At 52.2% G+C, this 25,582-nt stretch overlaps 1 long non-coding RNA gene across 1 annotated transcript; it reads right to left on the reverse strand.

Moving 5' to 3' along the window:
- Nucleotides 1–17,395: 17,395 nt before the first annotated feature.
- LOC103556602 (uncharacterized) lies at nt 17,396–23,735 on the reverse strand. Its single transcript, XR_546250.2, has 3 exons — nt 23,559–23,735; nt 22,287–22,374; nt 17,396–17,863 (listed from the first exon to the last, which is right to left on the reverse strand). It is a non-coding gene; the product is annotated as an uncharacterized lncRNA (long non-coding RNA).
- Nucleotides 23,736–25,582: the final 1,847 nt, after the last annotated feature.

Raw genomic sequence — 25,582 nt, forward strand, 5'->3', positions numbered from 1 at the left:
TTGCTCTGGGTCAGGCCCCCTCCATTCCCCGTGTCCCCTACGCACACACATCTCCCACACCCCCACACCGCCCACCCTGCCCTGCAGCTGTGAGTTTTCTTGCCACCTCAGCAGCCCATGAGTCACACAGTTGTGGACCTCTAGGCAAATGCTTTTGAACGGAACAGCATCACGGTTTGGGGGAATCCCCCACTGTCCCCATAACGCATGTGTTGGCAAAGCAGAAACCCTAAAACAATGCCTGTAGAGGAAAATAGAAGAGGTGACAGGAGCTCATAATGCCTCGAGGAGGCCCCCAGCCATGTTAGCACTGCAAAGGCAGCTTTAACTAGATGGCAGGCTCTCCACCTCTCAGAGAGGCACAGAGAGCTTGGAGAATCTCAGGGAGGTGGGAGACCAGCCCTTCCCAGCCGGCTCCTCTGAGGGTCTGCTCTTCCTCCTTCCCCGCCTTTCTGAGACCAGGTGTGCTTGGAAGGACGGTCTCGGTAGAGCAGTGTGAGCTGGGCAGGTTGCTTGATGTCAGGGATAATGATTGTGCCTTCGTCCTGGGATCACTGTGGGGACTTTGTGTAGGGGGAAATTAAAGCAAGATGCTTCGCACGGTGCCTGGCACACAGTGAGCACTTAACATGAGTGGTGGCTATTGTTATGACAGCGTGAGAACTTCCTTTCCCACCAAGTCAACGGGCCTTCTCAAGAAGGCGCCCTCTCAGTTCTCTGGGCGCCCACAGTTTATCCTCAAGAAGCTTTGGGCCTCCAAAACGGGCACGTCTCCCGGACTGGAACCTGCATTAAGCCAGTGTCACCTGTCAGTTCGTCATCTGGTTAGATTCGCAGTCGCCCGGCAGAGCCCCGAGGAAGCGGGACTCAAAAGAGGTTGGCTTCCAGGGTTGAGATCATAAGTTTTCTACCCTGGATGCTCCTGAGGGAGGGATGTGACATTTCGTGTGCGCGTGCCTGTTGTGGGGGACAGAGAGGGGGCTGGGGGATGTCCCTGGAGGAGGAAAAAAGGAGGGGGCGTGAGAAAGGGCCTGCAGAACACACACGTCTCATTTCCTCCTCTGGAATGTCCACTACCAGCCCCAACAAATGCGCTCTGGTTGGAACCGAAGTGGGAAAGCCCCTGTGGTGGGACCTCCCTCCTGCTGACACCTGCCTCTGCCAAGGGCCCCGGGGTTGGGACACTCCAGCTTCTTAGAAAGAAACTGAAAGCCCTTAGGAGAAACTCCGCCACTTCCCCTTCCTCAGTAAGAGGAACTTGGAGTGGCCCTGACAGGAAAGTCTTGATGGGGCTTCTCGGAAGCCGCCACCGCTGCTTTACGGAGGAAAACCGCAGGCCGGAGGCCAGGCCAGGGGCCAGCGGGCGCAGGGCTAGCCATTGACAAAGTCAAGGCCTCGGGCGAGGCTCGAGAGAATTGGGAAGCTGCCGTTTCCTCTTCGGCACCACCTGCCACCTCGTCTTTGGGGGGGTCTCCATGCTGTTCCCCTCCCTCTCGGCTGCAGGGGGTTCCCTCCCCACTGTCCACCAGCCCTCCGACTGGATGGTCCTGTGTCAGTCCTCTAGAACCCCCTGCCGCGTTCACCGCCCGTCACAACTCACCGTCCGGTTCCCGTCCCCTCAGAGAGGCACTGACTCTCGAGTGGGGGAAGTCGGGGTGCCCGGGGGGCACAGGGAGGTTTGCTCTGGAACAGCCGCGCCCTCTGACCTGTCTCAGGGGCCTAGCAAGCTGAAAAGAGGCATCTACGGGGCACACGGGAGCCTGACTTAGCAGTGGCTGCTGTTTGCCCCCCTCATTTCTAGACGGACACAGGCTTCTCTCTGGGGACGGGGGTGCATCTTCCACCCCAGACGCGTCCAAGCACAGCCGCTGCAGCAAGAGGAGACAGTGCGCAGGGACAAATCGCATCCAAGGCCCAGCCCAGAAGGGGCTGAGAGAGGCCCGGGTCCTAAGCTTTAGGACAAAAGTGTTAATATGGTATGGCAGCGTGCTCCCACTGCCTGCCGGGACAGAGGCCAGACCCTGCGGCCTGTGCATGACACTCTGCCAGGAGCCCCAGCTCCCCTCTCAGCTCCTCCTCCAGCTCTGCTCTGCTGAGCCTCTGCCTCCTTCACCCAGCCATCTCCCGCTCACCTGAGAAGACCCAGCGGGGCATGGATTTCCTGGGGGGTCTTCACTGCTCCCAATCTCAGTCCAGATGGATTAGGGGCTACCTCCATGACCTCACCGGCTGCATCCTTCCCTGGACCCTTATCCACATCACCATGTGATTGCCTCATCTCTTGACCATCACCAGCCTACAGGTGACCAAGGGGCAGCAACTGTGGGCTTGGCACATCTCAATGAACATTTGATGAGGGAATAAATGAGAGAAGTTAGTGCTATCTGCCAGGCCGTGTGGCTGAGAGCCCCACATGCCCACCAGACCAGACATCCACATGTGGATGTGTACACCCACGTGCAGTGGGAGGAGACACGTGCATGTCTGTCACCGAGTCCCTGAGATCTGTCTGTGGGTCCCAGCATTTATCCGCCAGCATCACCGACGTTGTCCTTCCGGCCAGCAGGCGGCGCTGCTCTCCTCCTCTGCCGTGTTTGTCCATCCTGACCGCCACTGGCTGTCATCACTGGAGCGGCCTCCGCAGGCACACAGCCCACCTCCCTCACTCCACGGAGGGACCTGGGCTGCCTGGGTCCCATGGGCAATCAGTCTGGTTTTCCAATAGAGTAGCCAGGGCTCTGACACCACAGTGCCCAACTCCAGTTCACCCCGTGTCCGTGGCACTCTCTATGCCCAGTGCCCAACTGGACCCCACGTTGAGCCTGCAGTCCAGGCAGCGGCAAAGCACAGAGGTTAAAATAAAAGCATGGGCTCATGGTCCCAGGGCTGCCTCTGGCAGGCTGTGTGACCTTGGGCAAGTCCCTTAAACTCTCTGAGTTCGTTTCTGTGTCTGTTAAGTGGGAATCGTGACGATCTGTAAAATGAAATAATCAGCGTAAAACATGGATCACAGTGGGGCTGTACCATCAGGCAGTGGTTCTCAAACTGTAGCCCTGGAGGGCTTGTCAAAGCAGGTGGCCGGGCCCCACCTCCAGAGTTTCAGATCAGTGGGTCTGGAGTGGGACCTGTGAATTTGCATTGCTGATGAGTTCCTGGATGGTGCTGATGCTGCCTGTCTGGGGACCACACTTTGAGAACCCCTGGTTACAGGATGCTCATAGTCAGTCAGGGGAGACACCAGGATTATACAAGGGCACAAAGGCAGAGGCCTCCTCCAGACGCAATGGAAGCAGAGGAGATGGAGGGCAAACTCTGAGGGCTGCAGGGGCCAAGGAGGAGGTAGACTCACACACACACTCCAGCTGTGGCCTGGGCTGTAGGAGGGGGAGAAGGAGGGGCCTCTGGACCGGCTCTGCTCTCTCCCGCCACAAGGCCGCAACCCTCAGCCCCGCCCCCGGCAGTGGTGCTGGAGGAGGTGAGCCCAGGGGCCGGCTGGCGGGGCACCAGGCCTGTCCGGCTCCACGTGGCTGCTGCCGTTCCCTGGAAGGGACGGGGCAATTGGTTCTCTGCCCCTGGCTTGGCCTCTGCTGTCCTTCCTCAGCTTCTGGGAACTCACATTACCTTTCTCCTTCCTTTTTGAATACTGCTTTTTAATCAAATTATCATAAAGGCAATGTATGTCTGTCTTAGAACATTAATACAATGCAGAAAAATGTAAAGAAGAAAATGAAAATGGCAATCCATGACCCAGTCACTCCGAGATAACTACTGCCAGTCTATTTATTTCCTTGTCTGTGTCTCATGCACAATATTGTATCCACTTGACGTTGTAGTATAAGCGCTGTCCTTTGACATTAAAACTCTTAGGAAGCATGAGCTTAAGGGCAGCGTAATAATCTAGGAGAAGGTCTTTTTTTTTTTAAGATTGGCACCTGAGCTAACAACTTTTGCCAATCTTTTTTTTTTTAATTTTTCCTTTTTCTCCCCAAATCCCCCCGGTACATAGTTGTTTATCTTAGCTGCAGGTCCTTCTAGTTGTGGCGTGTGGGACGCCACCTCAACGTGGCCTGATGAGCAGTGCCATGTCCATGCCCAGGATCCGAACCAGAGAAACCCTGGGCCGCCCGCGGCAGAGCACGCGAACTTAACCGCTCCGCCACTGCGCCGGCCCCTAAGTGAAGCTCTTGACGCATTAGGCACCGCCTGCATTTCAGGTGACTTCCCCAGGGGAGCTTCCTAGAAAAGGACTCAGTGGGTCAAAGGGCATGAAAAGTTTTAAGACTCTTGATACATGTGGACAAACTGCTTTCCAAAAAAGCCATGCAGATTGACAGTCCCACCAGGGGTGGGAGGATACTGGCAGGTGCTGGGCCCAATTCATGACATTTGAGAGGAAACTAGGAGGCCCAAGCTGCCGAGGGGTGGGAAGGGGGCCCAGCACTGGCCAACCTCCGTGTCATCCCAGGTAGTACCATGTTCCAGGTGAAGGATGTGGCCCCTCAGGCCAGGGATGGCCTGGGCAGGGCTGGCCTCCTGTTCTTGGAGCCAGGGTTGCCGTTGACCCCTCACTCTCTCTCACACGTCATGTCCAGGCTGGCTGCAAATGCTGTCGGGGCTGCACGTCCAAAGGTGACCACTTCTCCCCACTCCACCACCACCAACCTGGCCCATCTCTGCCCAGATGAGCTCAGTAGCCTCCTCATTGTGACCTGCCCCCACGCCACCCCTACCCCATTAGAGGCTCTTCTCCAAACCAGCCAGAGAGACCCTTTGAAAACTTAGGTCGAATTAAGTCAATCCCCAGCTCAAAACCCTCCACGGCTCCCATCTCTCCAGGGATAAAAGCAACGACCTTCCTACGACCTCCAAAGTCTTTAGGATCCAGGCCTCTCCCACTCCCGTGACCCCCTGACCTCACTTCCCACCACTCCCTGCCTTCCCTATCCAGCTCCCCGGTGCTCCTCAGAGCAGCCCAAGCACACTCCTGCCTCAGGGCCTTTGCACCAGCTGTTCCCTTTGCCTGGCATGTTTCCTCAGAGACCCACAGGTCTTGGTTGCTCAAATCTCATCTCAAAAACAACAGCAGGCAAATATGACCTATCTTGGAAAGGCCCTCCCTGACCACCCTGTCTGAAATAGCACCGGCCGCTCTTCACTCCTGGCCTCGCGTCCTGTTCCCGCAGGAGCGCTGCTCGCTTATTTCATTACTGTCTGCTTTCCCGCAGGGAAGAAAGCTCTGTGCGGGCAGTCCTGGGTCTATTTTGTCCGCTGCTGTGTCTCCAGTACCTGGCCGACGGCCTGGCGCACAGTAGGCGCTCAGCGAATATCTGTCGAACAGATAGTTGAATGAGAGTCTGCCATCTGGGGATGTGTGTGGTCTCCCCTCCAAACAGGACCTTGCCACCTCTAAGTCACAAGCTTGGGACAGCGCCCAGCTGATAGAAAGTGCCCGAGAGGTGTTTGTCAGACAAACGAACACACGAGGAGAGGAAGGAACTCGGGGCAGGGCACGAGAGATGGCTGCACGAGGCTCGGGAGACTGGCACTCTGGGTGAGCCCCTGCCACTCACAGTCATCGACGCCTCGGGCAAGTCACTTCACCTCTTTGAACCTTGGTTTTGTCATCCATAAAACGGGCGTGATGATACCTGTGCTGCCAGGATCACAGGGCTGTCATGAGGATTAACTAACAAATGTAGGTCACCAATGCACAAAGACAGCCCTGCTCGAGCTGCCGCTCCTCTGCCGACACCCACCCTCACCCCCACCCACTGCCTTCTCCGCTCGCCCGCGGAGCCCTGCGCAGAGGTGTGCGGGTCTGAGGGCCCTGCTGGTGTTCTCATGCGTGGTGTATTTACAAGACTGCCCATCCTGAAACTGTGCGTCCTTGAGACAGGGTCCGGGTCTCACCATCTCTGCACTCACCCATCAGGCACTGGGCCCCTCGGACATCTGATGACTGACCAACACATCCCTTGAAAGCTATAGACGTGTGACAGGGATACAAATGAACAAGAGTGGGGATTTCAGAGCTGGACAGGGGGCTGGGGTGAGGCAACCCAGCTAGGGGGTCTTTGGGTTTGGGGACAGAAGGGCCGTCTGGGGACTCAAGTATGCCGAGCTGAGAGGAAGGCAGGGAGGTGCTGATGGACCGGCTGCATTCGCTCTGGGCCGGGGCCTGGCCGGCCTCCTCCCCAGACATCAGCCACATCTCCTGGGCTGCGGGGTGGAGGCCTGGCTCCCCAGCTGCATTCCTTGCTCTGTGTACCCATGATCTCACCCGGGCCCTGCAGCCACCCACGGGGCAGGAGGCTTTGCCCCGCTCTGCAGATGAGGAAACAGAGGCTCACGGAAATTGATGTCCTGCCCCTGGATGGGCATCTCTGGCGGGCGCACAGCTCCAGCGGGGCAGGCGCAATGTGGTCAGAGAGGCCGCATCACTGTCCAGTTGGGCTTAAAAAGCTCCATTGATTCTGTTCACACACTTAATAACCCCTAGTCAACTGGTCAACCGACTCTCCTAGGGCTGCCCATGGGTGTCGGCCAGGCCCGGCTGCCATCCCTCTGCAGGCTCCATGCCCCAGACAGGGCTAGCTGACAACAGGCCCTGCCCAGGAGGGGCGTGGGACGCGGAGAGCGAAACTCCTTTAGGAAGGAAATCTCGCCAGCGTCTCGCCAAGGCCTGGGGGTGGGGGAGCCAGGCAGGTGAGCGACTCAGTCCTCAGGAATGGGTGGGGTCTCCCGGGGAGGCAGGTACTTCCTCCTGCCCCAGCCCAGGGTCCTGTTCAATCCTTACTGAGGAGTTTCCTGGCGACAGGCAGTGACCTGTCGGCCGCCAGTGTGGGAAGCGGCTTGGCGTGGCGCTCACTGTCTCATTAGCGGTGATTCACCTGGCTCTCAGGGGACCCGGCCCACTGCCCGCCAGAACCAGCTCAACCAGCACCCGTGGAGGGGCAGAGGCCTCGTTCGTCAGCTCTCGGTCCTCCATGGCACCCAGGGCAGAGCCTGCCTGGCACACTGTCAGAATTCAGAATTCATTCATTCAATCAACAAATATTCACTAAGCACCTACTGTATGCCAGGCAATGTGCTAGGTGCTGGGGAGACAGAGGGAACCAGGCAGACCTCAAGGGGGAAAGACAGACAGTAAACAAATAAATAAGTGAATCATACAAGCTCTTGAAGATGGTGAGTGCAACAGAGAAAAATAAAGCAGGGAAGAGTACAAGATGGGGCTGCGATTTTAAATAGGGTGTTGGGGTGAATCTCTCTGAGAAGGTGATATTTGGGCAAAATCTGATAAAGAAGAAGAAGGGAGCTGTGCAAACAAGGGAGGGAAAAAGTATACCAGGAACAGCAAGTGCAAAGGACCTGGGGTAGGAATGCCAGGGGTGGGTACTTAAGGAACAGCAAGGAGACCACTGTAGCTGAAGCAGAGCTGGCAAAGGGGAGAGCCGTGGAAGAGAGGGTCAGAGAGCTGGGGGTGGTCCAGACTGTGCAGGGTCTTAAAGGCCTTTGTAAGAACTTCGGGCTTTTACTCAGCTGAATCCTGTCAGAATGCTCTAAAATCCCCCCGTCGAACCCGAGACCAGCTGCCCAGGCTTCTTCTGCCTGGCTCAGAGCTCAGAGAGCTAAGCCAAGGGTCAGGGCTGTTTACTGGGCAAGTCCTGGAAGGATGAGTTTGCTGAGGAGAGGACTGCTCCTGTGGAGAATGTGTAAAGAGGAAGATGCCCATTTGGGAAACAAGTATCTACTGCAGAGGGATGTTATGGGGAGAGGAAGAGAAGGGAGTAGAGGCTTAAAAGAAAAGTAGGGGGGCCAGCCCCATGGCCGAGTGGTTAAGTTCGTGCACTCCACTTTGGCGGCCCAGGGTTTCGCTGGTTTGGATCCTGGGTGAAGACATGGCACCACTCATCAGGCCACATTGAGGCAGCGTCCCACATGCCACAACTGGAAAGACACACAGCTAAAATGTACAGCTGTGTGCTGGGGGGATTTGGGGAGAAAAAGCAAAAAAAAAAATGAAGAAGATTGCCAACATTTGTTAGTTCAGGTGCCAATCTTTTAAAAAAGCCAAAAAAGAAAAGAAAAGAAAAGAAAAGAAAAGTAGGGCCAGTACGAGACAGCCTTGCCCAGTTCCCCACCCCCTCAAGCCTGTCCTTCTAGTCTCATCATATCTGGCACTCTGCTCCAACCTCTCTCTCAGCTCTGGGCCTTTGCACGTGCTGTCCCCTCTGCCTGGGAATCCTCGCTGTCCTTTGCCTGGTGAACCCCTACTCATTCTCCATGAAGGGATCCCTGAGTCCCCAGAGCGGGTGCTCCTCCCACATGCCCAACGGGCCCAGCACGCCCCCATTTATGCATTTTCACACTGAGTCATACCTGCCTGCTGAGGGGTCTCACTTTTCCAGGAGACCATGGCCATGGACCACAATGGGATTTGCTCACCTTTACGTCCTCTGAGCCTGACACAGAGTAGGTGCTAAAACAGATGAGTCCATGAACAAATGCTTGCCGGGATTTGGATCCCTAAGAGGTGTAGGAAGAGAGTGACAAGATAAGATTCACATTTTAGGAAGATGACTGACTCAGTGTGGGTTGGGGGTGGGGAGATTGGAGGAGGGTAACAGCTAAGAGGCTACTGTAATAGTCCAAGCAGGGGCAAGAGAGAGGCGAGGAAGAAAAGAACCAGGGTGCCAAGTGCTGAGAGTGAGAGGAGGAGCAATTTTTGGAAGGGACATCAACAGTGGCCCTGGGGGTGATAAGAAAGAGGGAGTAGAGGGCGGGGCCCAACTTTCCCTCTATTATCTTGTGTCCTTCCCTCTGTCCTGCCCGTGGACAGATACCACATCCTCAGATACAATATAGCACAGTGGTTACGGGTACAGGCTTTGGAGCCCCGACTCTGGGTTCAAATTCTATTTCTACCACACACTTGCTATGTGACATTGGGGCCAGTTCACTCAACCTGTTTGCTCCTCAGTTTACCCATCTGTAAGGCAAAGATGATAACCGAGAATTAGTTACTGCATTTCACTGATTCTAAGATTCCCATTTTAACTTTTCTGAAATCAGGGTGTCTTATAATCAACGGCATGTCATAGATTAATTGGCAGCATTCTTTAATGGGACAAAAATAATGGTATATCTGAAGACCAATGGAGCCTTAGATTTGATGAAAAACAAAAACACGTGGTGAGACCAGTACCTGGCATGTTGTAAGGGCTGAATAAATGTTAGCTGTTTTATTACTGTCATTATTTGCTTTCTGGAATATTGTTCGTCATACAAGGTAACAAACACCCCATCGGAATAAAGAGACAACTATAATCTGGAGCTAAAAGACCTAATTCATAAATAGACATAAGGGTGAAAAAATTTTAGTAATTTCCCCCAAAAAAACACCCAAAGCCTGATGCTTTCTCTGAAAGATCCCATAGAATTCTGCCAAAGTTCCAGAGAAAACTTTAGAAATTCCTCCTTTACGATGGGGACCAGAGATTCTGGCTCCCTGACCGGCAGGGGGAAGCAGGGCATGTCCCCGCATGACTTCGGGGCTGTTCCCTGTGTCCTTGTGAATTTCCCTGAGTCACCATTACTCACTGCCCACAATCGGGCTCTGCTACCTTTCAACCAGGAGACCGATGCCCTGGGATCAAGGGCCAACCTCAAACAGAAATGCGATTGTGGAATGTTCAGCACGGGCCGTAGACTGTCTCCGGCTCTGGGGAGCAGGGTGACCCTCGCCAGCATCTTATTTTTGGCCTCCCGGGTTGGGTTCCTGCCTACTGACTTGGCAAATCCCGGGCGACTCGCCTTGTTTTCTCTCCTCACTTAAATACATGTCTGGAAAAAGCCTCCACCCCCACAGGCCCTGCTGTGTGTGGAAACGGTGACGGGCCTGGAGGAGGAGAAGCGAGGCGGCTGGCTCGAGAGCCTCCCTCTGTGTGATGGGGAGCAGAGTTGGCTCAGGCTGGCGCTCTTAGGCCCAGCTGCTGGGGTCAGTGACACTCCCAGGGACCAGGCCTCTGTGCCTTCAGGCTCAGCCAGCGCCCCCACTCCAGCCCTTCTTCTCTCCTGCTCTGTCTGTGTTGACAAGAGACCATCTCGGCCACCCTCACTGTCAGGCTCACACATCTCTGGTGAGAGGGGCAGGTTCGCTCCTGGGTTGGGCGGCTGTGAGCCTGAAACCCAAGAAGCTGGCCCGCAGAGGCATGTGCACGTGCTGAACGGCAAGGGGCTGGATGGAAGGAGCTCAGGGCCCCCAGCCAAGGTGCCTGCTCCTGCCAGCTCTCAGCGGAACAGGAGGCAGGACAAGTGTGCCCACGACAGCCTTCCAGGGAAAACGAGGGGCCAAGCGGTCAGTGGTGGGTCTCTTGGGAGGCCCTTTGGACACGACAACTGCCCTCTCTCATGGCCTCCAGACATCAGGCCACTTCTTCCAGTGCCAGAGCTCACCCCTGCTGCCCTCAGTCTGATGGCGTCTTCATCCCAGAATGCTAAGTCTCCAGCAGATCGGTCCATTCATGAGTTCTGCGGAGCCTCTTGTCCGGGCTGGGGTGGACACCGGGACAGTTTCCAAGCCTCAGGACACCCTACCCCACCCCACCCCTCCATTTGCCCTGGGAGGGGGGAACTGACAAAGAGGAATGTGGGGCTCCCCATTCCCCAGCCCGAGAGTCACAGGAGTCCAGAAAAACAGGGGCGGCATCGAGAGGGGCTGGACGTGATGCCCCCTCTCCCTCAGCTCCACCAGGCTTTGATAGGAACCATCCTTATTTCACGTGAGGGCGCTCTGCAAATGCAGTTTCCAGCCTCTGCCCACATGGAGAGCACGGCTCCCCACCTTCCCCGCTCCATGTCAGGTCTAAGAGCTGTCTCCTTGTCTGTCTCGTTCACTACAGCGTGACTTCCTGAAGGCAGGGTTTTGTCTAATTCATCCTTGATTGCACAGCGTGGGCACAGAGGAGGCATGCCCTGGGCACGGTGGAATGAAAACTCTGTGTGGTACCTCGTTGTTGCCTGTGTCAGCCTGCGGGGACCGGCATTACCATTCCCATGTATCCTCCCCGTTAAAAGACGAGCAGACTGAGGCCCAGGGAGTTTAAGAGCCTTGTCTGGGGCCACACAGTTAACAAGTAGCAGACCTGGGCCTTTAACCACAGTCTGTGAAACTCCAGAGCATTCACTCCCGTGCTTAGAAGGTGCCTGATAAAGCCCCTGGCACACAATGGGTGCTTAATAAACAGGGGCTGTTGTGATAAACAATCCTGATCTCCTTGAGGTTGCATTTTAGTTCCCCTTTTAAAGATAAGAAATGGAGGCCCAGAGAGGTTCCATAACTTGCCCAAGACCACACAGTTACTAAGTGGTGGAGCCAGGGCGGGTTTGCACCCGAGTCTTATCTGACTTTACAAGCCATGCTCAAACCACTGCACACACTCTCCTTTTGGGGAATGCTGCAGGCCCTGCTCAACTGCGCCCCAACAGTCAATGATGTTCTCTTCCTGCAGGGCCCCATATCTGGAATTTTCTCTCGCTTGTCTCTTCCTCCTGGGCAGCACCTGGGCTTTTGACTCAGCTTCCCCAGAGCGGGCCCTCCTCCAGCCGCGCAGCACCCCAGCGCAGGCCGCCTCTCTACTTGGCCCTCAGTCATGCCTCGAGGCCCTTCTCCCAAAGCTCTTTCAACACAGCCAAACAGTCCTGGCTTTGAACTTCTCAACAACAATTTCTTCGTCAAAGGTGACCTTTGGAGAGATGTCAGGAGCAAGATAACAGCAGTGACAGGCCACCGTGAAGGGTGACACGTGGCACGAGGGGATCAGACTGCCTGGTGAGTGCCTTGTTTCCTCCTCGGCGGCAATCCCACTTCTGAATACACATCCAAAAGAGTTTAAAGGTGGGTGTTGAAGAAATATTTGCACACCCGTGTTCATTGCAGTGTTATCCACAATTCCACTGAGAGAGGAAGCAATCCAAATGCCCATCGAGGATAATGGATAAACAAAACGTGGTATATACACACAATGGAATATTACTCAGCCTTAAAAAGGAAGGAAATCCCGTCACATGCCACAACATAGATGAACCTCGAGGACATTATGCGAAGTGAAATAAGCCAGACCCAAAAGGACAAATTCCGCATAATCACACTTATAGGAAATATCTAAAGTGGTCAAGTTCACAGAAACAGAAAGTAGAAGAGTGGTTACCAGAGACTAGGGGGAGGGGAAAATGGGGAATTGTTGTTTAATGGGTATAGAGTTTCAGTTTTGCAACATAAAAATGTTCTAGAGATTCATTGCACAACAGTGTGGATACGCTTAACACTACTCAACTGTATGGTTAAAAATGGTGAAGAGGGTAAATTTTACGTGTTTTTACCATAATTAAAAATAAATGTATAAAAGGGGGGAAGCTTGTTGATTTCCTCACTTTGGAGGTATTTATAAGACGGACCAAGCTGGTCACTCCGTGTACACTATTTCCTTCAACTCTCGCCATGACTTACCGCGGTGGGTTTCAGTATCTCTTTCTCACAGCCTGGGAACTTGCAGCCCAGTGAGAGAAACTGACTCAGCCACAGTCTCAAGGAACTTAGCGAGGGGAAGAGGCGCCATTTGTACTCAGGTTTGTCTACCTCCAAAGTGGGGTCTCTTGCTGGCCCTGGCCCCACCCCCTCACCCCCTCCATCCCCCCCCCCCGACCCCCCGGCTGAACGTGTCCTGATTCCAGCACCCAATCACTGACAGAAACAAAACAGACTTCTGGTGTGAGCGCTCCATTTCCCCCAGTTGAGTGTAAGTTCCTTGGTGACGAGCCATATGCGTCTTCTATGTCTTGACTTGCTGGGGGAATTAAGTTGAGGTACTAGGCACACAGAGTCGGTGGGTAACAAGCTCTTGAGAACTAGTGGATTTTTTTAAACTTCGCAAAGCGCCAGAATGGGTTTTCACAGAAAATCCCATTTAAGTCCCTTCAACTCACGAGCATCTTCCCATACATTAACCTATTTGCTCCTGACAGAGTCCCTGGATATAAGAGATCCTTGCCATCTCCATGTTACAGAGGAGGGACATGCTTGAGGTCCCCCAGCTGGGATCACAATTACTGGAAGCAGGCGTCTCAGGACCCCAAAATCTGTGAGGCTTTTGCAGGGGGCCTCGCAAAGCCAGGGCCAGATTCACTCTCTCTCTCCGGGGTCTCTGTTGACCTTGTGCTATGCTCACCTGCTGACTGGGAGGATGAGCCTTGGTCTTCACGGCCAAACAGACTCCGGACAGTCTGGGTGAAGGCTGGAGGTGCCTTTCTTGAGATCAGAGTTGCAGCATCGACGACCCAGCCAAGTGCCATGTGTCAGCAGCTGAAACGCTAGGATGATCCCAGCCCCGGGAAAGGCTGGTCAGAAGGGGGCGGGCCGCAGTCCAGCTGAGCAGGGAGGCCTGGCAGCTGGCACCCGGCTGGGAGGCGTGGGAGATAGCCAAGGCCACTACAGCAATATCAGCCGGCGGGGTCTGCCGCCCAGGGGTCAGAGATTTGCCCAGAGGGGCCAGACTGGGCGCAGCGGAGGACCAAGGCTGCTCGCTCTCTGCCCTACTCCCACCCCTGCCAAGTGTGGGCAGCCACGAGACCAGGGATTCCAGCCCTGGGGCAAGGGTGGTGCGCAGCTGCAGGTGGGGACAGTGGGATGGCCACCCAGTGGCCAACCACTTTGGATTGGTTTTTTCATTATGACCTGTCTTCCCTTGATTACAAAAGTATGTTGTATGCAAAATAAAAAAGTTGAGGACTACCCAAAAACCCACATAGGCGCAAAATAAAAATCACCCGTACTGCTCTCTCTTTTTGAACTGTACAGAGGATGAGAGGTAAAAATCAAATGCCCTCGTCTCCCAGCTCTGACTCTCCCTTCCCCCATGCGCCCGGAGGTCAGCGGTGTTGGCCGTTTGATAGCGTTTGTTGAGGTTCCTTCTCTCTCCTTCTCCTCCCTTAGGATGGAAGGGTGCAGCAGTTTTTGGAAGGGAAACAAAAACTCGGTCACTGTTTTGACTGACAACATAAATGTCCATTTCACTCTAATTCCTTCTAAATATGTTGGTGATACAGTGCTCTGTCTGGGAAGTGTCCTGGCTCCTCCACTCCAGACACGTCTACCTCCCCCACCTCCGGCCATCCTTACAGCCTCCCCTCAAGGCAGACCAGAGGAGGGTTCTGGGGTTTGGTTTCAAGGCAACTAGCAGGCTTTGCTGTCCTCCAAACGCCTTGCTCTTAGATCACTGAAGCCCCACCATCAGAAAGTCAGACTTTAAACAGAAAACTTCATTTTGCCTGAAAATACCACTTCCTCTTGGGAACTGTGACTCCTGTAAGACTGCAGAATAGAAAGAGAGTTGTAAGTTTCTTTCCTGAGGACATGGTTGTTTTTTTCTAAATGATATTTATGTGATTTTTTTCCTAATTATAAAAATAACACATTTGTTGTAGAAAAAGAGAAAATCATAAGTAAGAAAAAACAAAACAAAATTTGCTTATAAAATGTCACCCAGAGATAAACACTAGCAACATTATTATATCAAAATCTTCTGAGGTCAGCCAGGTGGCGTAGTGGTTAAGTTCGTGCACTCTGCTTCGGCAGCCTGGGGTTTGCAGGTTTGGATCCCGGGCTCAGACCTACACACTGCTCATCAATCCATGCTGTGGTGGCATCCCACATACAAAACAGAGGAAGATTGGCACAGATGTTAGTTCAACAACAATTTTCCCCAAGCGAAAAGAGCAAGACTGGCAACAGATTTTAGCTCAGGGCAAATCTTCATAAAAAAAAAATCTGGGCCGGCCTGGTGGCGCAGCGGTTAAGCTTGCACGTTCTGCTTCGGCAGCCCAGGGTTCACCAGTTCGGATCCCAGGTGCGGACATGGTACCATGCTGTGGTAGGCGTCCCACATATTAAGTAGAGGAAGATGGGCATGGATGTTAGGTCAGGGCCAGTCTTCCTCAGCAAAAAGAGGAGGATTGGCAGCAGTTAGCTCAGGACTAATCTCCCAAAAAAAAAAAATTCTATGTAAACTATATATGTATAGATAAATGTATACAAACACATTCATGTACACACATATAAATAATGCCAAATTGGCACTTTCCTTTAATGTTATATCGTGTCATTAAATATTTTTATCACATAAGTCTTAATGCATACATGCACACTGTCACATAAATATACTCAAGTATATTGGGAGTAACTAGTCCCTCCACCGATGGACATTTGAGTTGGTTCTAATTTTTCTCTCCTATATTCAATGCTGCAATGAACATCCTCTTGCAGAAATGCTGCAGGCAGGTTTGAATTATGGGGTTGGGGAGCAGACACAGAAACATCCCCATCTAGGGGCGGGGGCCATTGAGAAGAGAGTCATCCACCAGGGAAACTACAGAACGTGGAGACTGAGGGCACCCCTACCTGCCCAGCTTGCACAACGTGGCCTGCGGCTGGCCCTCATTGAATGGCACGTGAGACATGACAGGCAGATGCTGTTTGCTGGCCAGATTAACTGCCTTAGTGCCATCCTCCCTCTATAAAAATAGCTCACATTCTGTGATGGGCAGTTCGCGCTGCTCCCTGTGAGGGCGAGCCACACCCACAGCCCCCACGGGCGCAACCTTGCGCTGCCGGCGCGTAGGAGCCCACACCCTGGCTGCAGCCGCCTGGGCCAAGGTTTGGCCTGACACAAAGGCAGCCATTTACAGGCTGGATATGCAGGAGAGGCGTGTAGGAGGGCAGCCCAGCATTAAAACTCTGCCCAGTGGGGACCTTCGGCATTGGACAGTGGTTCACCAAGCCAGCTCTCTGTCCCAGGGATGCTTGAAAACCAGAGGACCATTAAGTGGGCAGGAGGTGAGGGCCACATGAGGAGAAGGTAGTAGGCAGGAGCCAGGAGGTGGAAGCCAAGAGGCAACAGAGGACATCAGGCGGAGAGCGCCCGTAATCGGGTTTGGTGTGAGCATCCAAGGACTCAGAACAAGCATCCAGTTGTCCCGGAGGGCTGCTCTCTCTCTGAGACCCCCCAAGGTCCTTACATTCCCTGCACAGCCTTACAAGGAAGCCTCATCTCTGGAAGTAACCAGAGTGGGTTGGTCTCCTGTAGCCTGCAGCAGTCTCACAGCACACGCATGCACTGCTCTTTACAGCTTACATGGTGCTTCCCCAGGCATTCTCTCATCACCACAACCCTGGGAGGGAGAGCGGCTTATCCCTATTTTACAGATGAGGAAACTGATGTTCAGAGAGGATACGAGTCTGCTGGCAGGTCCAGGAGCAGAAACTCAGAGCCAGGTTTGCTGACCCCACATCCAGGATGCTCTCACCACACCAAGTGGCCCCCCCTTCCTCCTCACAGATGTCCTCACTGTGCCACAGTACTGCTGTCACTAGCCCTCTCTGTTCAAAGGTGAACTAGCCTTAGTTGGCCTCATGTGTTGCAACTTGTCTACTCAACTCAATGTTGTAATGCATGAAGACTAGGCTCACAGGTTCTCTTGTCCATAGTGCCCAGCGCTTGTGAGCATACAGTAGGTGATCAATAAATGCTGATGGTTCCAAATGCAGTTTTTCAAAATGCAGAGGCCCGCATCCCACCTCAGAGGATAGAATAGGACTCTGGGTGGCTTTGAAACATTCCCCTGGGAGTCTGATCACATTCCAGTTTGAAAATCAGATATACAAGATGCCTATCCAGCCCCCTCAACTCTCAAAAACACGGCCATGAACCAGGAAATAATAAAAATATGTAAATGAGCAACCACTGAATCTTGTAAATTCCATGCACAAAAGCTGAAGCCTGCTCATCTTAAGTAACTGCTCTAGCCTCTCTCTGCTCCTATGTACCCTTACTTTACACACAGTTCTAATGAGGTCGGTCGCTTGGTTTCCAGCCCACAGTTTATTGGAAGCATGCATACGAACAGCTCTGAGAAACTGAGAGCTGAGGGCTTGAGAATTAAGGTCTTAGGATAGTTCCAAATATCAGGATTCATAATAGTGGCCTTGAGGGGCCAGCCCGGTGGTGCAGTGGTTAAGTTCACACATTCCATTTTGGCAGCCCAGGGTCCACCAGTTAGGATCCCGGGTGCGGACGTATGCACTGCTCATCAAGCTATGCTATGGCAGGTGTCCCACATATAAAGTAGAGGAAGATGGGCACAGATGTTAGCTCAGGGCCAATCTTCCTCAGCACAAAAAGAGGAGGATTGGTGGCGAATGTTAGCTCAGTGCTAATCTTTCTCAAAAAAAAAAAGAAAAATAGGGGCCTTGAGTTATCAAGAAAACGTTAAATTACATATAGCAGGAAGATGTACAATTGATTTCAGAAAGAGCTTCTAAAGAAAACCACGTGGGGTGTTTCGAGGGGAGCATTCCATTTATTCTGAAAATCCACCATGTGCTACAAAGGAGCCCAGCCCTCCTCTGAGTGCTCCAGGATTGCCAGTCCTGCCTGCCATGATTGTCTCATCGCACTGCACCGACAGGTCCATCTCTCCAATTTGTGTAGTGTGGAGTAGTTAACAGCGTGAACTCTGCAGCCAGGCTCATCAGGTTCAAATCCCAGCTCTGCCACTTCTGAGCTGTGTGCCCTTGGGCAAGTTACTTAACCTCTCTGTGTTTGTTTCCTCATGTGTCAAATGAGGATACTAATAGTACCCACCTCCGCATCAGGTACATAGAGAGCTTGCATACATGAGTGATGACAGCAGGGGTTGAGTCTTATTCAGCTCTGTATTCCCACCTGTCCCCTAGCCCCTTACTCCTCAAAGTGGGGTCCAACAGCAACCGGGAACTTGTTAGGAATGCAGGAGGTCACACCCGGACCTGTTAAATCAGAAGCAGCATCTTAAGATTTTGTGTGCACATTAGAGCGTGAGAAGCCCTCACTGAATACTGCTGAGTGAACAAAACTAGGCATTATTGTACACAGAAGCCCCAGGAGCGACGGAAGGACAGAGAAGGGGGAGCTGGGGGCTAGCTCGCAAGGCAAGGAGAGAAACTGGTGCAAAGGGGAGAGAGTGTGGGAGGCTGGGCATCAGAAGGCCTCGGCTCAGCCCTTCTCCCAGCTGTGCAACCTTGGCCCTCGGCATCCTTACTTCTGAAATGCAGGGGCTAAGGCCCACGTTACAGGGCTGACTGGGACGAGAGCTAAGTACAGAAAGCGCCTGCACGGGGCAAGCCCTCGGGCTGTCCCTACTGCAGACCCACTGCCCCTCACGGAGGCCCTGGGCTCAAAAGCGCATTTTCAGAGCCACTGAGGGTTCAGAAGGGTCACGTGATACCCTCACTGACACGACGTAACACCCCAGCAGGGTCCGGGGGCAGCACCCTTAAGGAAGCACAGCCAAGTAAAAACGTCTGAGCGGTAAGAGACACAATAAAGACTTGAAAGACCCTCGCATCAGGGCAGACCAGATCTGCGGTCAAATCAGTTTATATCAAACTTATTTTCAAAACTCTGGTTTTTAGAGCTTTCAGAATTGCAGATAAGGGGGTGTGAACTTGGATGACAGAGGGGCAGGGGCAGCCCTGGTGGGGACAGTGGGGAGAGTCTGCCAGGCTTGGAGTGGGGGCAGGGGGGCTGGGAGGATATGGGGGTGCTGGGAGTGGAGGGGTGTCCTGTACGGGGGCAGGGCTGAGAGGTTGTTTGCCTGCAGGGGTGAGTCCACAGACGGAAGGAGTGGGCAGAAAGCAAGCCATCAAGGGCCTTGGAGACAGGAGGGAAACTGACACATGGATGGTAGGAAGTCTCCAAGGTTAGGGCCTGAGCAGGAGTGTGACTTAATCAAAGACAGAGTGACAGATGGGTCAGGCTTGCAAACAAACAGGAAGAGGGCATCCTGGAGTCACCCCATGACCCGACTCAAATTTCCCAGCCTGGAAGGAACAGTGACCTCACCCCCAATCCCTGCCCACCGTGCTTGGCCCTCACCAAAAACACACGGGAAAAGGTTTTAATACTCTCTCAGGAAGCCAGGGACAGCCCATAGGGTCTCATTGATTACATAGGCACACATAGAATTATCATACTATTAACAAAAACAAACATAAGAGTTCTACTTCGTGCTGGGTGCCTTGAACATGCCTCTAACTCTTACTGCAGCCCCATAAAGTATGAACTATTGTTCCATTTTACAGAGGAGGACATTGAGGCTCAGGTCACCTTAGAAAGTCCAGGGTTGCAAGGTTGGTTCATTTAACACCAGTGCCTGAGCGCCTTCCATCAAACCGCATGCTCACTGGACGACTGAGGCCAAGGTGTGAAAGGGACAAGTTGGAGGGCTGAGATCTGGGCGAGACAGCATGTCCTGCTGCCTCAGAGACCCCTGGTTCAGACTTTGGCTCTGCCCTTAACCTTCCTGAACCCCCAATATGTCGTGGATGTACATGGCTCTTGCAAACCCAAGTCGGGATTTGTTCTCTATCCACTCTGACAAACTTTATCTTTTAACAGGACCATTTAGTCCATCTATATTTAACGTAATTATGAATATATTTGGGACTGAATCTACTCTGTGCTTTTTATTCGTTCTATCTGTTCTATGTTCCTTTTTCTCTCCTCTATTTTCCCCTTCTTTTGAATTTACTATTTTTTCCCCATTGAATGTTTCCCTCTGCTAGTTTGGAGATTATGCCTCTTTGTTTGTTTGGCCCTGCCCTCAATATTTTGAGGGTTATGCAAGATATATGTATATGAAAGTGCTTTGTACCACTACTCTGATAGCTTGAGATGATCTTATGAAAATAAGAGCTTCAGAGACAGACAGGCTGGATTGGAACCCTGGCTGTAGAATTTTCTAGCTACATGCTCCTTGCTAGCTGCTTTTCCCTGAGTCTCAGTTTCTCTGTCTGTAAAATGAGGGTGATGAAATACAGTTTACTGTGACACTTTAGTGAGCTAAGGGACGCCAAGTGCCCTGCCCAGGGCTTGGCACAGAGAAGGGGCTCAATGTCCTCTCTCGTCTCTGGCCTTTGCCTCTCTTCGTCCCGGAAGAATTGGCCCCTGATGGAGGCTGCTCAAGAGCCTGGCTGCACAGCCGGGCTTGACCGTAGAAAACCTTCCCAGAAAGAATCCCTCTGGAAGGAGACGTTCCCAGGGTGCAGCCAGTCTGCAGCATCATCAGTGGACGGTGCGGCCCGAGTCTGGGAAGTGGGAGGCTGTTGGGAAATTCTGCTGAAATGGGGGCGGGGGAGTTGTATTGATCAGTATCCAAGGGAGCCCAGGGCAGGAGGGCCGGTTCCCCAACAGTGTGTGTGTCTCCAGCCCAGCCAGGGAAGCAAGCGACAGCCTCTCCTCCTGGGAGGCAGGTGTGTCCTCTTGGAGAGCAGAGCAGTGACTCACCAGACCGCCACAGCTCGTTATAAATATCCCCTGAGACGCCTAACTCCCTCGGCCCTGATTCTATATTAGCACAAGCGGCGCTCCATAATTCCATCATTAATTAGGTTTCCTAGGCGCCTTGAGACCGGGAGAGGGTGTCCCAACCTGTGAACGCAAAGATCATGAACTACACGGCCAGTCTCCCCTGCCCTCACTATGAATCAAAAAATAAGTTCTCCTTCTATTTACTTAGCTACAAATCAGCACTAGGGGAATTTTGAGAAGTGTGGGCCAGCCAAACGGCCCCTATTCAAATAGTTCTAAAATGTCTTGATGGACCCAGTAACCTAAAACAACCTCTCTCTCATTTACCTAACTCACTTGGGGAAACTGAGGCCCAGAGAGGGAAAAGAGCACCCGGACCTCAGAATGAGACAAGGAGTGGCTGGGTGGGAACTCGGGGCTCCCCCTCTCTCTTGCTTCAACTCGGTTTGTTGTTCAACTTGCTCATCTGTGAGCAGAGGTAACAGTACCTGCTCTGAAGACAGTCAGAGGACCTGCATGCAAGAGAGGGTGAAGGGGGGGTGTACTGGGAGCCGAGCACATGGGCTAAAGAAGTATGGGCTCCCTCCTCCTTGTTTTCTCTTCCCAGACCAATATCTCTCATTACACCTGGCACTTGATGGGCACAAAAGTCTCGACAATGTGATTGGAAACTGGATTTTACCGACAGCAACTCTATGCCTTAATAATGACAACAGACACCCTTTACTGAATACCTACTGTGTGCTAGGCACTGTTCTTCACACATTATCTCATTTAATCCTTGAATCCGAGCTGTCCGATATTATAGCTGCTGGTCACATGCGGCTGTTGAGCACTTGGAAAGTGGCTAACTGCAACCAAGGAACTAAATTTTCAATTTAATTTAATTTTGAATTTAAAACCTGATACTCAGGGCCGTCCCCATGGTATAGTGATTAAGTTTGCATGCTCTGCTTTGGCAGCCCAGGGTTCATGGGTTCGGATCCCGGGCACGGACGTACACACCACTCAAGTCACGCTGTGGCAGCATCTCACATACAAAATAGAGGAAGACTGGTGCAGACATTAGCTCAGCGACAATCTTCTTCAAGCAAAAAGAGGAGGATTGGCAACGGATATTAGCTCAGGGCCAATCTTCCTCATCAAAAAAATAAATAAATAAATAAAATACAAAATAAATTTTTAAAAACCTTTGATACTCAATTCAGTTATTGGAAAACTTTTTTTAAAAAACATCAATTGATCTTACTCTCTTTTTTTCCCTTCTTCTTCCCAAAGTCCCCCAGTACATAACTATATATTCTAGTTGTAGGTCCTTCTGGTTGTGTTATGTGGGACGCCACCTCAGCATGGCTTGTTGAGCAGTGCTAGGTCTGCACCCAGGATCCAAACCAGTGAAACCCTGGGCCGCCGAAGCAGAGCGCTCCAACTCAACCATTCGGCCACAGGGCCAGCCCCTGGAAAATTTTTAAGTATGTCTGGAACAACTTGGGTGTGTGAGTCTACTATTTCACCTGTAAATTTTGTGGAAATCTAACTACAGATCAAGTATTTCTGGTGATAATTTAGAGTCCAAATGGAGATGACTGTGAGTGAAAAATTCACACTGATTTCAAAGATTCGGTATAAAAAAATGTAAAATATCTCATTCACAATGTCTTTTATATTGATTAATGCTGAGATGAAAATATTTTGGATATATTGAGTTAAATAAAATATATTATTAAAATTAAGTTTATGTTTCTTTTTATTTTTTTAATGTACCTAGTAGAAAATTTTTAATTATATATGTTTTGGGAAAACTGGCAAAATCTGAATAAAGTCTGTGGTTTAGCTGATAGTAGCGTGCCAATGTGAATTCCTTAGTTTCGGCAAATGTACCTGGTTATGCAAGATGTTAACCTCGGGAGAAGTTGGATGAAAGGTTTGCTGGAACTCTCTGTACGATCTCTGCGATTTTTCTATAAACCTAAAATGATTCCAAAATGAAAATTGTTAAAATAGCCCCCCAATTACAGATGCAATTACCTTATATTTCTACTGGAGAAAAATATAATATTTCTATCGCAAAGCTTAAAACAGTTCTCTAAGAGAGATTACCCTCATCTCATAGATGAGGAAATTGGTGTTCAGAGGGGTAAGAGTGGGATTTTGGACCCTATCCGTTTGGTTCAAAGCCTTGAGCCTTCGGTGGGCTCCTGAGCTTCTACTTGAACTAGCACCTACTGGATCCTTCTGGGAATTCTTCCGAGGGTGCTAGTGCAGGCATGTGCGCCCATTGGTCAGCTGCTCGCTGCGGTGGGTGGGGACGAGGCGGGGAGATGGAGAGCAGAGGCACGGGAATCTGTGGGTTGCTGTGATAATGGGACCGTCCAGGTGGGAGCCAGGCAAGGACTAAGGCCCCGGGACCAAGGGGAGGGGCAGGGCTGAGCTGCTAGGCCTGACGTTTTATTGACGGGCTCTTTCTTTGATCTCTGCCTTGCTTTGGAAAGGATCTCAGGAGCATCTGCAGCTGTCTCAAGGAAACAATCAGCAGGGCTGCTGAAGCCTTAGATGTGCCGGCCCAAAGGGGACAAATAATGGCACCCCAGGGGTAGAGGCAGGGACTTGGGCTCTCCCGGTGTGAGGAAGAGGCAGCAAGGACACTCTGTTTACAACAGGCCTCACTGCACCTCCCTCCTTCTCATTTCAAACAGGAGGACTCTGACCTGATGGAGAAGACAGCCTCTGACCTGCGCCCCAAAGTTCCACCACCGTAAGGCTTGGCCACAACAAGCCGAGGCAATCCCCGTTACTGGCCATTCCTTCTTTGCAGCGGGTCCCGGCGCTGCCCTCTGCTCCCCATCCTGACAGGCCCACAGGAGCCAGCGTCACGCCTCACTGAGATCACGAGCACTGTGCATGGAGTCCAGAGTCCCTGCCTTTCCCCGGGCCTGCCCGCCCCCCCAGCGTGGGAGGCCTCTGGGGGCCGCAGGCTCCCCTGCCAGCAAGGGCACTATGCCACTGGGCTCCCAGGCCAGGGCCAGCCCAGCCGGCAGCGCAGTGTCTGCGGCCAGCTGCCCACCGCCTTCCCACTTCCAGATGCCTCGGCGCGCGCCGGGCGGCCCTGTCCTGACGTGCCCCTTCCCCTCCGCTGCCCTGCCGCGCACTCGCCTCGCGGCGGCCAGATGTGTCGGCTTTGGTGCTGGCGGCCCCTAATGAGGTCCAGATGCGCAGTCTGGCTCGGCCGCGGCGGCTACCAAAGGAGAGGGAGGCCCTGGGAGGAGGGAGCGGCTGCAGCTGGAGGAGGCGGCGCTGCAGGAGGAATGCGCCGGGGAGGATTCCCACTGGAATGCGAGCTCGGGACGTCTCTGCCTAAATAAGGGCCTGGCCGCTCCTCGGGCTGGAGGCCCTGCTCCTCTAGGTGCGGTAGAGCTGCGGATACGCCTTCAGCTGTCCCTCCATTCTTTCCTAACAGTTGTTTCTTTTTCTTTTTTGACCAATTATGAAAATTGTACACAGTGATGAAAGGCAGTTTAGAAAACCCAAATAAGCTAAACAAAGAAAACAAGGAAAGATGGAAATAAAAGTCACCTGTAATCCCAACACCCCAAACACCATTAAAGTTCTGGGATGCATCCTGCCAGACTTTTTTCAAACACAAACATATACGGAAGTTTATTGTTTGTTTAAATCATGCTGCAGAGACTCTCAGATCCTGCGTGTTTTGCTCAGTTTTTTTTTTAAGATTGGCACCTGAGCTAACATCTGTTGCCAATCTTTTTTTTCTTTACTTCTCCCCAAAACCCCCCAGTGCATAGTTGTATAATCTAGTTGTGAGTGCCTCTGGTTGTGCCATGTGGGATGCGGCCTCAGCATGGCCTGATGAGCAGTGCCACATCTGCCCCCAGGATCCAAACTGGGAAACCCCGGGCTGGCAAAGCAGAGCTCTCGAACTTAACCACTCGGCCACCGGCTGGCCCTGCTCAGCTCTGTCTACATGAGGCTGCCATACCAGTGTTTCCCAGACTGGTCCCTCAGAGCACCAGGGCCATTTTGCTATTAATAGGGGAGTCCTTCCCCGGCTGCTTGGGACGCAGTGGCTTATGCCAACTTAAATGGGCTTCCTTCCTGGAGGACTTCTCAGAGTCTTTAATTTGCGAACTCGAGTTCTGAATCATCGAGAGGAGACTGGCGTTTCCTAAACACACTTCACTGTGAAATCCCTTGAGGGATCCTCTTGAGGCTTGGGTCTGGGGAACATCAGGTGAGAAACGCTGTTCTGTGACATTCTTCATCATGGCTGCAGAGAAGCCAGTTGCATGTGGACACCACAGTTTATTTCAGCATCCCTCAATGAGTGGACATTATGGTGTTTTCAACTTAGTGCTATTGCAAATAACTCTGTGATGACCATTCTGGTACTTCCCCCTTTGTTGTTCAAAAACATTCCGGAAGTAGGACTGTTTTCCATGTGAAAGACATTTTTTTTTGCTGAGGAAGATTCGCCTTGAGCTAACATCTGTTCCCAATCCTCCTCTTTTAGCTTGACGAAGATTTGCCCTGAGCTAACACCTGTGCCAATCTTCCTCAGCTGATAAGTGGTATAGGTCCACACCCAGGAACCAAACCAGGTCGCCAAAGCAGAGCGCCCGAATTTAACCACTAGGCCATGGGGCCGGCCTTGTGAAAGACTTTTTTTTCTTTTTTGATGAGGAAGATTGTCTCTGAGCTAACATCTATGCCAATCTTCCTCCATTTTGTATATGGGACGCCAACACAGCATGGCTTGATGAGTGGTGTGTGTCTGTGTCCGGGATCTGAACCAGCGAACCCCCTGCAGCCGAAGTGGAGTGTGTGGAACAAACCACTACACCACCAGGCTGGACCCATGTGAAAGACAATTTTTGACTCTCAGGTTCTGGGGTCCCGGTGGCTCTTGCCCCAACTCCTCACCCAGCCCTTATTCGGTGGGGGAGGGGTTTATCCCACGACCACAAAAGGGGGCATGGGAGAGGTGGAGGTGGGGTCTGCTTAAGCATTTCTTGAGTGCTTGTATGCATTGGGGCTTGGGGATTATAGTGAAGAATACCTTTTCTTGGGCTATTATTAATAACACTGTAATGAACATCTGTGAACAACTATTATTTTCCAGAGAACTGTTGCAACCAGAGAGTAAAACCACATTTGGGTGGGGA

Source organism: Equus przewalskii, chromosome 19 (assembly GCF_037783145.1).
Source record: "Equus przewalskii isolate Varuska chromosome 19, EquPr2, whole genome shotgun sequence".
In the NCBI taxonomy this organism is placed as follows: Eukaryota; Metazoa; Chordata; class Mammalia; order Perissodactyla; family Equidae; genus Equus; species Equus przewalskii.